The 13,386-nt window shown below is 36.0% G+C and overlaps 1 protein-coding gene across 13 annotated transcripts in view; it reads left to right on the top strand.

Annotated features, from left to right (window-relative positions):
* Window positions 1–13,386, top strand: part of smash (smallish) — a 483,421-nt gene that overhangs the window by 126,067 nt on the left and 343,968 nt on the right. For all 13 annotated transcript variants that reach the window (XM_067791824.1, XM_067791791.1, XM_067791784.1 and 10 more), the window contains one exon: window positions 3,693–3,736. The gene's annotated coding sequence lies outside the window, so the exon portion shown is untranslated. The remainder of the gene's footprint in view (window positions 1–3,692; window positions 3,737–13,386) is intronic.

Raw genomic sequence — 13,386 nt, 5'->3', positions numbered from 1 at the left:
CTGGAAATGGTGCAAATACATCAAATCATTGTCTTCTAAACGTTTGCCATGGCTGATTTTGGAAGGTCAAAAATGATGAACAAATCCTACATTAGAAAATTTAAATTCCGGATTGTAGGAAAAACAAAGTTAAAAAAAAAAACAAGTAAGGAAGGTTAAGTTCGGGTGTAACCGAACATTACATACTCAGTTGAGAGCTATGGTGACAACATAAGGGAAAATAACCATGTAGGAAAATGAACCAAGGGAAACCCTGGAATGTGTATCAAATGAAAGGCTTTAAAGAGTGTTTTATGAGGGAGTGGGCCATAGTTCTATAGGTGGACGCCATTTAGGGATATAGCCATAAAGGTGGATCAGGGTTGACTCTAGAATGCGTTTGTACGATATGGGTATCAAATGAAAGGTGTTAATGAGTCATTTTAAAAGGGAGTGGGCCTTCGTTCTATAGGTGGATGCCGTTTCGAAATATTGCTATAAAAGTGTACCAGGGGTGACTCTAGAATGTGTTTGTACGATATGGGTATCAAATTAAAGGTATTAATGAGGGTTTTAAAAGGGAGTGGTGGTTGTTGTATAGGTGGTCGCCTTTTCGAGATATCGCCATAAAGGTTGACCAGGGGTGACTCTAGAACGCGTTTGTACGATATGGGTATCAAATGAAAGGTGTTAATGAGTATTTTAAAAGGGAGTAATCCTTAGTTCCATAGGTGGACGCCGTTTCGAGATATCGCCATAAAGGTGGGCCAGGGGTGACTCTAGAATTCGTTTGTGCAATATAGGTATCAAACGAAAGGAGTTAATGAGTATTTTAAAAGGGAGTGGGCCTTAGTTCTATAGGTGGACGCCGTTTCGAAATATCGCCATAAAGGTGGACCAGGGGTGACTAGAACGCGTTTGTACGATATGGGTATCAAATGAAAGGCGTTAATGAGTATTTTAAAAGGGAGTAATCCTTAGTTCCATAGGTGGACGCATTTTCGAGATATTGCCATAAAGGTGGACCAGGGGTGACTCTAGAATTCGTTTGTACAATATGGGTATCAAAAGATAGGTGTTAATGAGTATTTTAAAAGGGAGTAATCCTTAGTTCCATAGGTGGACGCCGTTTCGAGATATCGCCATAAAGGTGGGCCAGGGGTGACTCTAGAATTCGTTTGTGCAATATAGGTATCAAACGAAAGGAGTTAATGAGTATTTTAAAAGGGAGTGGGCCTTAGTTCTATAGGTGGACGCCTTTTCGAGGTATCGCAATAAAAGTGGACCAGGGGTGACTCTAGACTTTGTTTGTACGATATGGGTATCAAATGAAAGGTGTTAATGAGTCATTTTAAAAGGGAGTGGGCCTTCGTTCTATAGGTGTTCGCCTTTTCGAGATATCGCCATAAACGTGGACCAGGGGTGACTTTAGAATATGTTTGTACGATATGGGTATCAAACGAAAGGAGTTAATGAGTATTTTAAAAGGGCGTGGGGCTAAGTTCTACAGGTGGACGCCTTTTCGAGATATCGCCATAAAGGTGGACCAGGGGTGACTCTAGAATGAGTTTGTACGATATGGGTATCAAATTAAAGGTATTAATGAGAGTTTTAAAAGGGAGTGGTGTGAAGGCGTTTTCCAGATATCGACCAAGGACCAGGGTGACCCAGAACATTATCTGTTGGGTACCGCTAATTTATTTATATATGTAATACCTGCCAAGATTTTAAGGGTTTTTTATTTCGCCCTGCAGAACTTTTTCATTTTCTTCTACTTAATATGGTAGGTGTCACAATAAAGTTTTTCTAAAGTTATATTTCGCGTCAATAAAACAATCCAATTACCTTACCATGTTTCATCCCTTTTTTCGTATTTGGTATAGAATTATGGCATTTTTTAATTTTTTGTAATTTTCGATATCGAAAAAGTGGGCGTGGTCATAGTCGGATTTCGTTCATTTTTCATACCAAGATAAAATGAGTTCAGGTAAGCACGTGAACTAAGTTCATTAAAGATATGTCGATTTTTGCTCAAGTTATCGTGTTAACGGCCATGCGGAAGGACAGACGGACGACTGTGTATAAAAACTGGGATAGGCATCAACCGATTTCGCCCATTTTCACAGAAAACAGTTAACGTCATAAAATCTATGCCCCTACCTAATTTCAAAAGGATTGGTTAATTTTTGTTCGACTTATGGCGTTAAAAGTATCCTAGACAAATTAAATGAAAAAGGGCGGAGCCACGCCCATTTTGAAATTTTCTTTTATTTTTGTATTTTGTTGCACCATATCATTACTGGAGTTGAATGTTGACATAATTTACTTATATACTGTAAAGATATTAAACTTTTTGTTAAAATTTTACTTTAAAAATTTTTTTTTTAAAAGTGGGCGTGGTCCTTCTCCGATTTTGCTAATTTTTATTAAGCATACATATAGTAATAGGAGTAACGTTCCTGCCAAATTTCATCATGATATCTTCAACGACTGTCAAATTACAGCTTGCAAAAGTTTTAAATTACCTTCTTTTAAAAGTGGGCGGTGCCACGCCCATTGTCCAAAATTTTACTAATTTTCTATTCTGCGTCATAAGTTCAACTCATCTACCAAGTTTCGTCGCTTTAGCTGTCTTTTGTAATGAATTATCGCACTTTTCCGGTTTTTCGAAATTTTCGATATCGAAAAAGTGGGCGTGGTTATAGTCCGATATCGTTCATTTTAAATAGCGATCTGAGATGAGTGCTCAGGAACCTACATACCAAATTTCATCAAGATACCTCAAAATTTACTCAAGTTATCGTGTTAACGGACGGACGGACGGACGGACGGACGGACATGGCTCAATCAAATTTTTTGTCGATCCTGATTATTTTGATATATGGAAGTCTATATCTATCTCGATTCCTTTATATATGTACAACCAACCGTTATCCAATCAAACTTAATATACTCTGTGAGCTCTGCTCAACTGAGTATAAAAATGAGTTTGAAAACTGACTATCCGACACAGATTCTGCAACTAAGCCCCAAGAAGTTCATTATTCAATTTTTTACGTACAAATGTCTAGAGTGCCATCTGGCTAAAAAACCGTTATGCAGATCAGTAAAAAAAATTTTTTTACAGCTCTAGGTCCAGTCTAAGTCTACCACATGTCAGATCTCAACAAGTGTCATATCCGTCACACCCTTTACCCCAACTTCATTTACACGCCTGTTCTTTTCGTTAATTCGAGCATATTTCCTAGAATCATTAACAACACTAATTTGCTTTCGTTAACATTTTTCGTATAAAACAACAAACAATTGTAAACAAAATGAAAATTTTATGAATGGAAAAATAAATCCCGTACAACTCTTTGTTCACACTACTCACAGCTGACATGAACCGGGTCATAAATGCGTAAACATGCGTGACATACCGGAAAGAGGTCTAATTGTTACACACGTAAATTCAAAGAAAGGCAATCATAGCTATGTAACTGATTATGATGATACTGTTATGTGTAAATATGTAATATGTATTTACTTTTTTAGTTAGTTAGCCTCTATTTTATTTGGATATCTTTTGGCCTTCCACTCCTAATGTGTGAAGTTGTGATATGGGTGTGATTTATGTATGTTTGCTTATGTGGAAAAGTGCTAATAGATTTGATTAGATTTTTTGTCTAACAACAAACTTAGTAACAAACTTTCTTTTTATTTTTTTACAGTTATCAACTCAACCTAGTTCGAGCTCAATTCTATGTCAAAAAAGGTAAGCAATTTTGTTCCATCTACATATTTTTCGCTATCGGTATTGGGTAGAGCTTTTAATACATTTTAATATGTAATTCATCTCTATGAGGAGAGTGACTCCACAGGCGAATACCTTCGGTGGTAGCTATCAAGTGACATGCTTTAAGACCTTCTGTTTGGCAGTTCGACAGAGTTGCTCGTAATTATTCATGGAATGCGTTAGTAGCTCTTGAAGGTGTGCAGCACTATCTGGAAATTAACATCATTCATATACGAGCCTGACCACCTCTGGATATGACCACGTCGCACCTTTTAAAACTGTGAATTTTAGTCGCATCCTACAACAGGCATGCCTACCGCGGCAATATTCTAAACGTCTTAAATTGCTGACACCTCATCGTTGTGGTTAGTTAGGTTAGAGTGGGTGGTCACTGTCTTGTCTAGGTTGAACTCTTTTCTAGCCTGCTGTGATGCCTCAATAGGTAATGGCGACACAGGTTTTTCATGCAACCAACACAGCAGAGGTTGTCCATAATACAGAGCCGCACCTCATGCATTTCCAATGGGCAATGCCCCGTCAACTCTCCAATCATCATTGCCAGTTGGACTTTAGTGAAGAAAACGGCCTGAAGGATCCCAACATTTGGAAAAAGGTAGTGACAGCCAAACGTTTGTTTATCTGGTTCGCGGCCTAGTTTTCCAGCAGCAGATTAAAAGTAGGCCGATTGACCCGTACCCGTAAGGTTTAAGAGATCCGAAATCTTGATTGAGAATTTGCTCGATAGGAGCGCCAGCGAGTCTTTTTGGAGACGAATGCTTTAATAGCCACCCAGTGCATAATGATCTCTCTTACCAAGGATAAAGACGAAACTAGTAAGAACGCTGATTATCCTTTGTCCATAAGTCTTTAGCCCGCATTCTCTAGCCTACCTACTGCTCGGACTACAGCCGATTTCCCAACAATAACCGACAGGTAGGTAAGACTTTAATATTGAATTCAATGTCAAATTTGGTGTAAGGAGCCTCGCTTAACCAAAATTGGTACCAACCATGGACTGGCCCCAATGACCCCATGGCTGCAGTGAAAGGCGAATTGGGCTTTTCTAGATCTGTACCCTAAGTTAAGCTTCCATGACAGCTTTATGTGAAGTATAATATCAGGATATTCAGCCCTACCCGATAGTATATATATATTTCAGTTTTATTGGGGCTTACACCTAGTCCACAGACCTTCAATATGCCCCTCAGGATGCACGGAAATTATCTTCAAACGAGGGTTGCTGAACAGCCTCTGCATTCGAGATCTTACAGTAGCTTGCTTACGATCAAGACCCCAAACAGAGCATTAATGGTAGTTTCAGATAACACCGCATCCGTTAAAGAGGAAACCGGCGGAAATTACTCCAATTACTACATTAAATAACCCAGTTTGCACGCGTAGGGTTCCTAATTTTAGTCGAATGCGGTTCTTCAGGAGAGAGCTGGACATACCAGCGATCGGAAAATGAGTGCTCTGAAAAATTCGTTTCAGGGGTTGTTCTCGTATGACAGTTGGCGGCCCCGATACTTCGTCTTTTTCCATGTACGCGAAGGCCAATTATAACTTCCTACTGTCACTCAGTAGGCTTACAATTTACTTAACATCCCCTTGAGTGGATAAGTGATGAACTAAGGTACAGTTCACAGTTGGCGGCCAGCGTGGTGTGATGGTAGCGTGCTCCGCCTACCACACCGTATGCCCTGGGTTCGCACCCCGGGCAAAGCAACATCAAAATTTTAGAAATAAAGGTTTTCAATTAGAAGAAAATTTGTCTAAGTGGGGTCGCCCCTCCGCAGTGTTTGGCAAGCGCTCCGAGTGTATTTCTGCCACGAAAAGCTCTTAGTGAAAATTCATCTGCCTTGCAGATGCCGTTCGGAGTCGGCATAAAACATGTAGGTCCCTTCCGGCCAATTTGTAGGGAAAATCAAGAGGAGCACGACGCAAATTGGAAGAGAAGCTCGGCCTTAGATCTCTTCGGAGGTTATCGCGCCTTACATTTATTTTTTTTAAGGTACAGTTACAACAAACTCAAGTGAACAATAAATATAGTTTTTTTTGCGCCCATCAGACCGAAGATCCTGGGTTCATGGAAAAGCAACGTTATTATTATTTAGAGAAAGTTATTCTTAGCAAGGTTGCCCCTCGGCAGTGGTTTGCCAAAATACTGCGAGTGTAGTTTAGCCATGAAGGGCTTTTCAGCTCAAATTCATATGCCTTGCAGCTGCTGTTCGGAGTCGGCATAGAACATGTAGGTTCGTTCCGCCAATTTGAAGGACAAATTAGAAAGTAGCACGATGCCAATTGGAAGACAAGCTCAGCCTAAATCTCCTCGGAGGTGTATCGCGCAAAGAATTTATTTTTGCTTTTCTAATTTTGAGCAAAAAAAATTATTGTTGTTTTTCGGGGACCGCCAGGCCAGGCGCCGCTATCCCTCAGCCATATGGCTACACCCTGTTCTTTTGCCTTTGTTGGCTTTCCTTTGAAACGCATCTCTGTCACAAATATTTTACATTTAAAAACCCAAAGTGTGGGGAATACTTTTTGGCACATTCAACAGAACTGTTTGCTAATATGGGACCTATTTTTTCCTACGCGTTTCAATACTTTATGCCATCTTCTTCAGGGGTAAGTATATTTCAACATATTCCAAACTTCCTGAAGATAATGCCAAACTATATTAAAACGCGTAGGAAAAATATAAATCTTATGTATCTATGGATAACCTCCTGATCCTAACAGTTTTTGATGATTGGTTTCTGAAAGGATTCATGATTATTTTAGGGAGTCAAGTGGAATCGTTCTGGGAGCATTTTTTCTAAATAGTTACAATACTGACCAATATCAAAAATACTTGGTATGCGATTCAGATCTAGATTAATTAAAATCTAAATTTTTAATTCAAAGAAATTTTTTGTTTTATTTTCATAAATCGGGTGGAATGGATGAGTAAAGGCCAGTAGCCACAAATAAAAACACTCCAAATCAAACAAAGATAAAACGTCTAATTTCAAAACTACAGCCTCAAGAAATAAGCTTAATAAGATGAATAAATCTCATAGCACACAAATAAAATATTTCAACTCATAAATAAATACCAAATCAGGGAACAGAAGCCAATGTACTTAGTTATAGACGACTTAAGTATGTAGGTGCACCTACACAGCTTTTTGCGGGTCATGGTTGTTTTTACAAGTACAATTACAATATCGACGGGCTTTGCATTCGACTAATATTGCCCGAGGGATTGGTAATTCTTGTACTCGATGGGTGTATGTGTGTGTGTTTGTGTACTTTTGTGGAAGTCATTGAGACTGAAACCGCAAATTTACTGAATTTACTTCGCAAAGACTACGACGAAGACGTCAAGAACTGTAGAAGGAGGCTTAAAGCTTAAAGAAGTAACAGCGACATTGTCTCTATTACATGTGTTCTTCCTATTGTTGTTGGGTTGCAATGGACTTCATGCCGTTGGCTAAGCTGCATTTTGTATGTAGTTTTGTAAATTAAAGTCCGGACGCGGACTTGAACGTTGGAAAAGGCGTGAATATGTAAAAAAATGTCCATAAGCTTGTTAACATATGGGGAATTCCATGTTAACTTATGCTTCTGATGGATTTTGCAAGTCGGATTTTGCTGCAGTTGGCCACGCGTCGAAGTAGACTTTTGAAACTTTTTTTTACATTCAAAATTTTTATCATTTTTTACATTTAAATTTTTAAATCAACTTATTGAAAAAATGTCGAAATTTCCAAAAATTAATTTAAGCTTATTATTTCGATTTTGTAATCAAAAATGAAAATGTGCAAATCAAAATATACAAATGTTCTTTAAATCCATTTTTTAACTTTTTTAACTTCGAAACTAAAATAAAAAAAAAAAAAATAACATTAGAATGGAATTTGTAATGAAACATTTTTTGCATAACTTAAGGCAAATTATAAACAAAATATAAGCAGAAATTTTTTAAATTAAAAAAAAAAAACAGAATTTAGTGTTTTTCAATTTGTTCAAATATATTTTAAATTTTTTAACTTCGAAATTAATTTTTTTTTAGAAAATGCAAAACAAAAATTAAAGCAAAAAATTGTTAAAAACAAAGTTAGGTTAAAAAAATTTCCAAGTAAACAAAAAATATTTTGAAAAAATACCAACATTGATTTTTTTTTAATATTTGCATAATTTTTGTAAAAACTTATTAAAAAATAAATTTAGATGTAAAAAATTACGAAGTCGGAAACTTTTTGCCCAGTTTTGGAAAAAACAAAAATCCAGAAATTTTCAAAAAATTCTTTCTGTATATTTTTTGAACTTGTATACAAAAATAGAGAGATTAAAAAAAATTCTCAGGGTTGTTCAAAAATTTTCATATTGAAGTGCAAATCACAGTACTTATATATGTACACTGAAACTGTTTAAATTGAAAAAAAAAAAAAAAAATATTTTAAATGTTTAATTTTTTTTTTCTGTACAATACCTACAATTTTCGACTTAGTTTTTCTTTTTTTGGTTCATTTTTTAAATTTTGTATAAAAAAATCGATCTACTATAAAACATAATCAATGTGTTAACTGTTTTGCTTAGAAGTAAAAAAAAATATTTGCAATAAACCAAATTTTTCACCAAGTTTTTGAAAAAAAAAAATAAATAAATAAATTCAGATATTTTCAAAAATTTCTTCGACTGCAAATTTTAGAACTTGTGTACGAAAATTGAGTTTCAAAAACAAATGTTTTTTTGAAATGAGAAAAAAAAAAATTACAAAAAAGTTTTTGATTAATAATTTTTTGAAACATTTTTTTTTTCAAAATATATCAAAAAGTAAATTTATAATTTGAAAATAAATAAAGTCCTACAATTTTCGAATAAGTCTCTCAAATATTTGTTTGGATACATTTTTAAAATTTTGTTTAAAAAGAAATTGATCTATAACAAATAATCAATGTTTTAATTTTTTTAGCTTCGAAATAAAAAAAAAATTGCATAAAAAAGTTTTTGGAATTTTATTTTGAATATATATTTTTATGAAACTATTAAAAAAATAATAATTTATCAAAAAAATTCTATTTTCCAAAAACTCATTTCTTCCGTTGACTGAATAAAAAGTAAAAAAAAAACATCTTTCGAACACAATCCAATGATAGCATGTGTTAATATGCAATGCGCCAGATGCATTTACATAAATATTGGAATGTAGTAATGCCTTCAACGTAATATGTAAGTGTTTTCATTTATTGTAATGAAGTGTGGAGGAGGAAGCATAAAAGTAGCAATGACTTGTGAATTTTTTTTTGCTGGAAGCTGCTAGCTGCGGTGTTGCCACATATTTCCAGTTTAATGGGAAAAGCTTCAATGAGGATGCAATGAATGTGGTCTCAAGTTGAAATAACGAGCCATAACTCTCTTCAAGTGAGGATGTGGCAGTCATAGCTAAAGCTTTCATAAATGCCCTCTCGCTAAATTCCTGGTCAGAGCAAGTGACACGAGATTGATGAAGAGAAAATAAAACAAGTAAGGACGGGACTGTCTTCGGCTGTGCCGAAGACTTCATACCTTTCATGAATGGGGCTGACCAATAATCTTATCCCGTTCGTAATCTCCAAATAGTCGGATGTATAAGATAAGTAATATATAGTGAACAGATGTATATACACAAAAGATTTTTAAGATAATAATAATAATAATACCCAACGGATTAAACCTTCCAAAGCCCGCCCGACCGGCGCGAGGGGCGCATCCGCATGACGCACGGATTTGTTATTGCCGAGTTGTTGATAGGCGGAGGTTTGTTAAGCGTCGAGATCTAAAACTGCTCAGCTACAGAATAAAAATCATCAGCTGAGTACTATACATAACAGTTAGAAATTACATAGAAATTATACATATATATACTACATTGTTAAATAAGTGAACATTTTTAATTTATTTGATTTTTTTTTTTTTTTTTGTTAAGAGTTAAGATAGGATAAGACAGTTTTCTTTATGGTAAAAAGTGAATCCGTTATATCAAATGAATTAGAATGAGTGTTAAAATCATGACACAAACACCGAAAAGATTCATTTAATTCGAAACTAGTTCTACACTGCCTCAAAAGAAGAGGTTTGTAATGTCTTGACACCCATGATGGGACGTTGAAATTTACTTCGTTCAAAAGAATTGGACTAGAAATCAGTCCATTCAGGAGTTTAGCCATAAATATAACGCCTAGCATTTCTCTACGACTTGCAAGAGTTGGAAGATTGATAAGCTTTAACCGACTAGTATAAGGTGGAAGATTATACGCAGAGTCCCACTGAAAATTCCTTAAAGAGAAAAGTAGAAATTGCTTTTGTATTGATTCAAGTCTATCTGCATGAACTCGATATTGTGGATTCCAGACTATTGATCCGTATTCTAGTATCGGTCTAACTAAGGTGATGAAAAGGGCTTTAGTTACATAAGGGTCACTAAATTCTTTGGACCACCGTTTCACGTATGAAAGAACACCTCTAGCCTTATTGAAAGTAGCATTAATATGGAGGTTGAAACTAAGTTTAGCATCTATCGTGACTCCCAAGTCCTCAAAATAGTTTACTGATAGAAGACAAAAATTATTAATTACGTAAGAGGCTGCTGGCAAAGATCTTCGAGATAGGCACATGAATTTGCATTTATTGAGGTTCAGCGGCATTGAATTTACGTTGCACCAAGTAACTAGGCAGTTTAAATCCACTTGAGGCAAGGGACGTTCTTCGATAGACGCATATGACCTAAAAAGTTTTACATCATCAGCATGGAATATTTTATAGTGGTACAGATATCATTAATAAATAGCAAGAACAGAATTGGACCAAGGTGGCTGCCTTGTGGGACGCCAGAGGGAACATCGATGACATTTGAAAAAGTATTTTTAAAAATAACTTTTTGCGTTCGACCGCAGAGATACGACGAGATCCACTGGGTGAGACCAGGTTGGAAGCCAAGCCGATCCAGCTTGAAGATAAGTAAGGAGTGGGATACTTTGTCAAATGCTTTACTGAAATCAGTATAAATAACATCTGTGTGAAGATTTTCTCTAAATCCCTTAGAAACATGAGTTGTGAATTCAAGTAGATTAGTAATGGTAGATTTGCCTTTACAGAATCCGTGTTGCGGTTCTGCAATCAAAGTAGAAATGGAAAATGTTAGCTGATTGGTAACGATAGCTTCAAACAACTTTGGGATGGCCGACAACTTTGCTATTCCTCGATAGTTCTCTACACACGACCTACTACCACTTTTGTGAAGGGGTATGAGAAAAGATTCCTTCCAAGCAGAAGGAAAAACTCCACTTTTTAGGGACATATTGAATAAATCAGTTAGAGGCTGATAAATGTGTTCAGCGCATTTTTTTAAGAAAACAAGTGGGAATTAAATCAGGACCGTACTTGTAAGATTCTTTCAAAGACGTTAAATATGAAAAAACTTCATCCGGATATATTTCTGGAATATTAATGGTGTTAAGTGAGTTAAGCTGAAATGGATATTCATTTGAAAAAGTATTAAATTCATTGGAATAGTTGGACTTGAAAAATTGTGCAAAGAAGTTAGCAATATCTTGATCGTCGCTAGACAAATCACCCTGGTATTTTAAAGCAGAGGGAAACCCTTTAACCCTACGTTTAGAGTTCACGAAATTATAGAAAGCTTTCGGATTGCAAGTTATTTTCCTTTTCATCTTACAGATGTACGTATTATAGCACTTTTTGTTTAATTCAAAATATTTATGACGCAAAATAGAGTAATGCAAGTAATCGGAGTGAGAGCCCGACCTTTTGTATAATTTGAAGAAGCGAGAATTTCTGTTTTTTAAGGACTTCAGCTCTTTAGTGAACCATATTTGGACTGATTCGGTTGACACACGTTTTCGCTTAGGTACGTGTTTTTCCAAAATACCGTAAATGGTGGTATAAAAGTCAGAAACATTTTTGTCAATATCTACACCATATTTGGGCCAAGCCACTGTAGATAAAGTTTGGTTAAGTTTACTAAAATTAGCCTTCGCGAATTGAAATCTGAAACTAGAGTCGTATTTAGTAGCAATGCTACTCGGAGAATTTCTTTCGAATTCGTATGCTATTTCCAGGGAAGGATGGTAAGGGTCTTCAGGTACAGTAAGAGGTTCACCCCGGCTTAGAGTACATTTTGATGTATCATCGACAAATACCAAATCAAGGGTCCTACCGAACATGTTAGGAATTATATTTATCTGTTTAAGGCAAAGTTCAGTTATTTCGGCTAAAAATTCGTTGTTGGACAGGTTAGAAGAAATAGGTACAATATTCTGATCAGATATGGTCCATAATACATGCGGGAGATTAAAGTCGCCCAGGATTATCATCGAATCAATGGGCTTCATCAATGAATTAACAATTTTGAGCAGGGAAATATGATCCATATACACCGAAGATGGTGGGACATAGCAGACCGCGATATAGACACAACCCATTCCGAGATTGATTCTAATGCATTTGAATTCTGTAGAATCAATAATGGGTAAATTAACCTCAACTGAAGGTACAGAAGAATGTACCGCAAGCAAAACTCCACCTCCAATTCTGTTCAAGCGGTCATTTCTGTATATTTGGTAATCATGGCAAAGAATCTCTGAGTTAAATACATGAGGTTTTAGCCAAGTTTCAGTTAAAGCGATAATGTTGTAATTGCAGTTAAACGATTTCAAATACAATTCAGTTAGTTTAGTGTTTAAACCTCTAACATTTTGATAAATTAAATTTAGGACCGATTTAACATTCAGTTTTTTGATGCAATATTGTTATGTGGAAGTGTAGCAAGATTTGAAATATTAGTATTACGCCTACGCTCGAATTCCCGCACAAAAGCACCGGGCGGCCAAAAACAATTATTTAATATAGTATCAAAATGTTGTGCTGATACATTAATCCTAAAAGACGAAATATCCCTAGGATAGTTAAAATTGAATTTTCGAACTGTCACGTTTTCAAATTTAAGCTTAGCGATGATGTACGACTTTAGGTCCTCTTCTGTGGTGTCTTTATCAAATCTTGACACAAAAACAGATTTTTTAATAGGGACAACAATAAGATTGTTAGACGGCGGTTCGGATTCCGTAGAAGGGTTTTGTGGATCTTGATTATCTTTTGCAGAATATTTTTTAGGTTTTGTTAAAGAAACCTTGGATGAAGATGGCTGAGCTGGTAAGGGACTTGGAGATGCCAGATTTATTAATTCGATAGTTGGGGGTGCTGTAAATACGGGTGGAGGAACTTCAGCAACGGCATTGAATGTCGGAGCACTAGAGGAGGCATTACAATTTCTATGTTGGTTTACGTTAGTTAAGTCATCCGGATATTTGAAAGACTTAAATAAGTTTTCATACTGGATGAATTTCTTGGACAGTGCGTCAATTTCCCTGCCTATTTCAGAGAACCCATCACGAGCCTGTTTGAAAACTTTGAAAAGATCAATCTCAGTTGGTCTACATTTCAAACAGGCCCAACGAACTCCCTTATCACTATCGTTGAGAGCGTCAACCACTCTTGCTGACAAACTGGCACATTTTATATGGGCGAGCCCATCGCAAAGCCAGCATGACACGATAAATATAAAATAAAAAATGGCAAAAAACCCC

The sequence above is a fragment of the Eurosta solidaginis genome, chromosome 1 (assembly GCF_040869045.1).
Source record: "Eurosta solidaginis isolate ZX-2024a chromosome 1, ASM4086904v1, whole genome shotgun sequence".
NCBI classification, from domain to species: Eukaryota; Metazoa; Arthropoda; class Insecta; order Diptera; family Tephritidae; genus Eurosta; species Eurosta solidaginis.
This window is presented reverse-complemented; position numbering and strand designations above follow the sequence as displayed.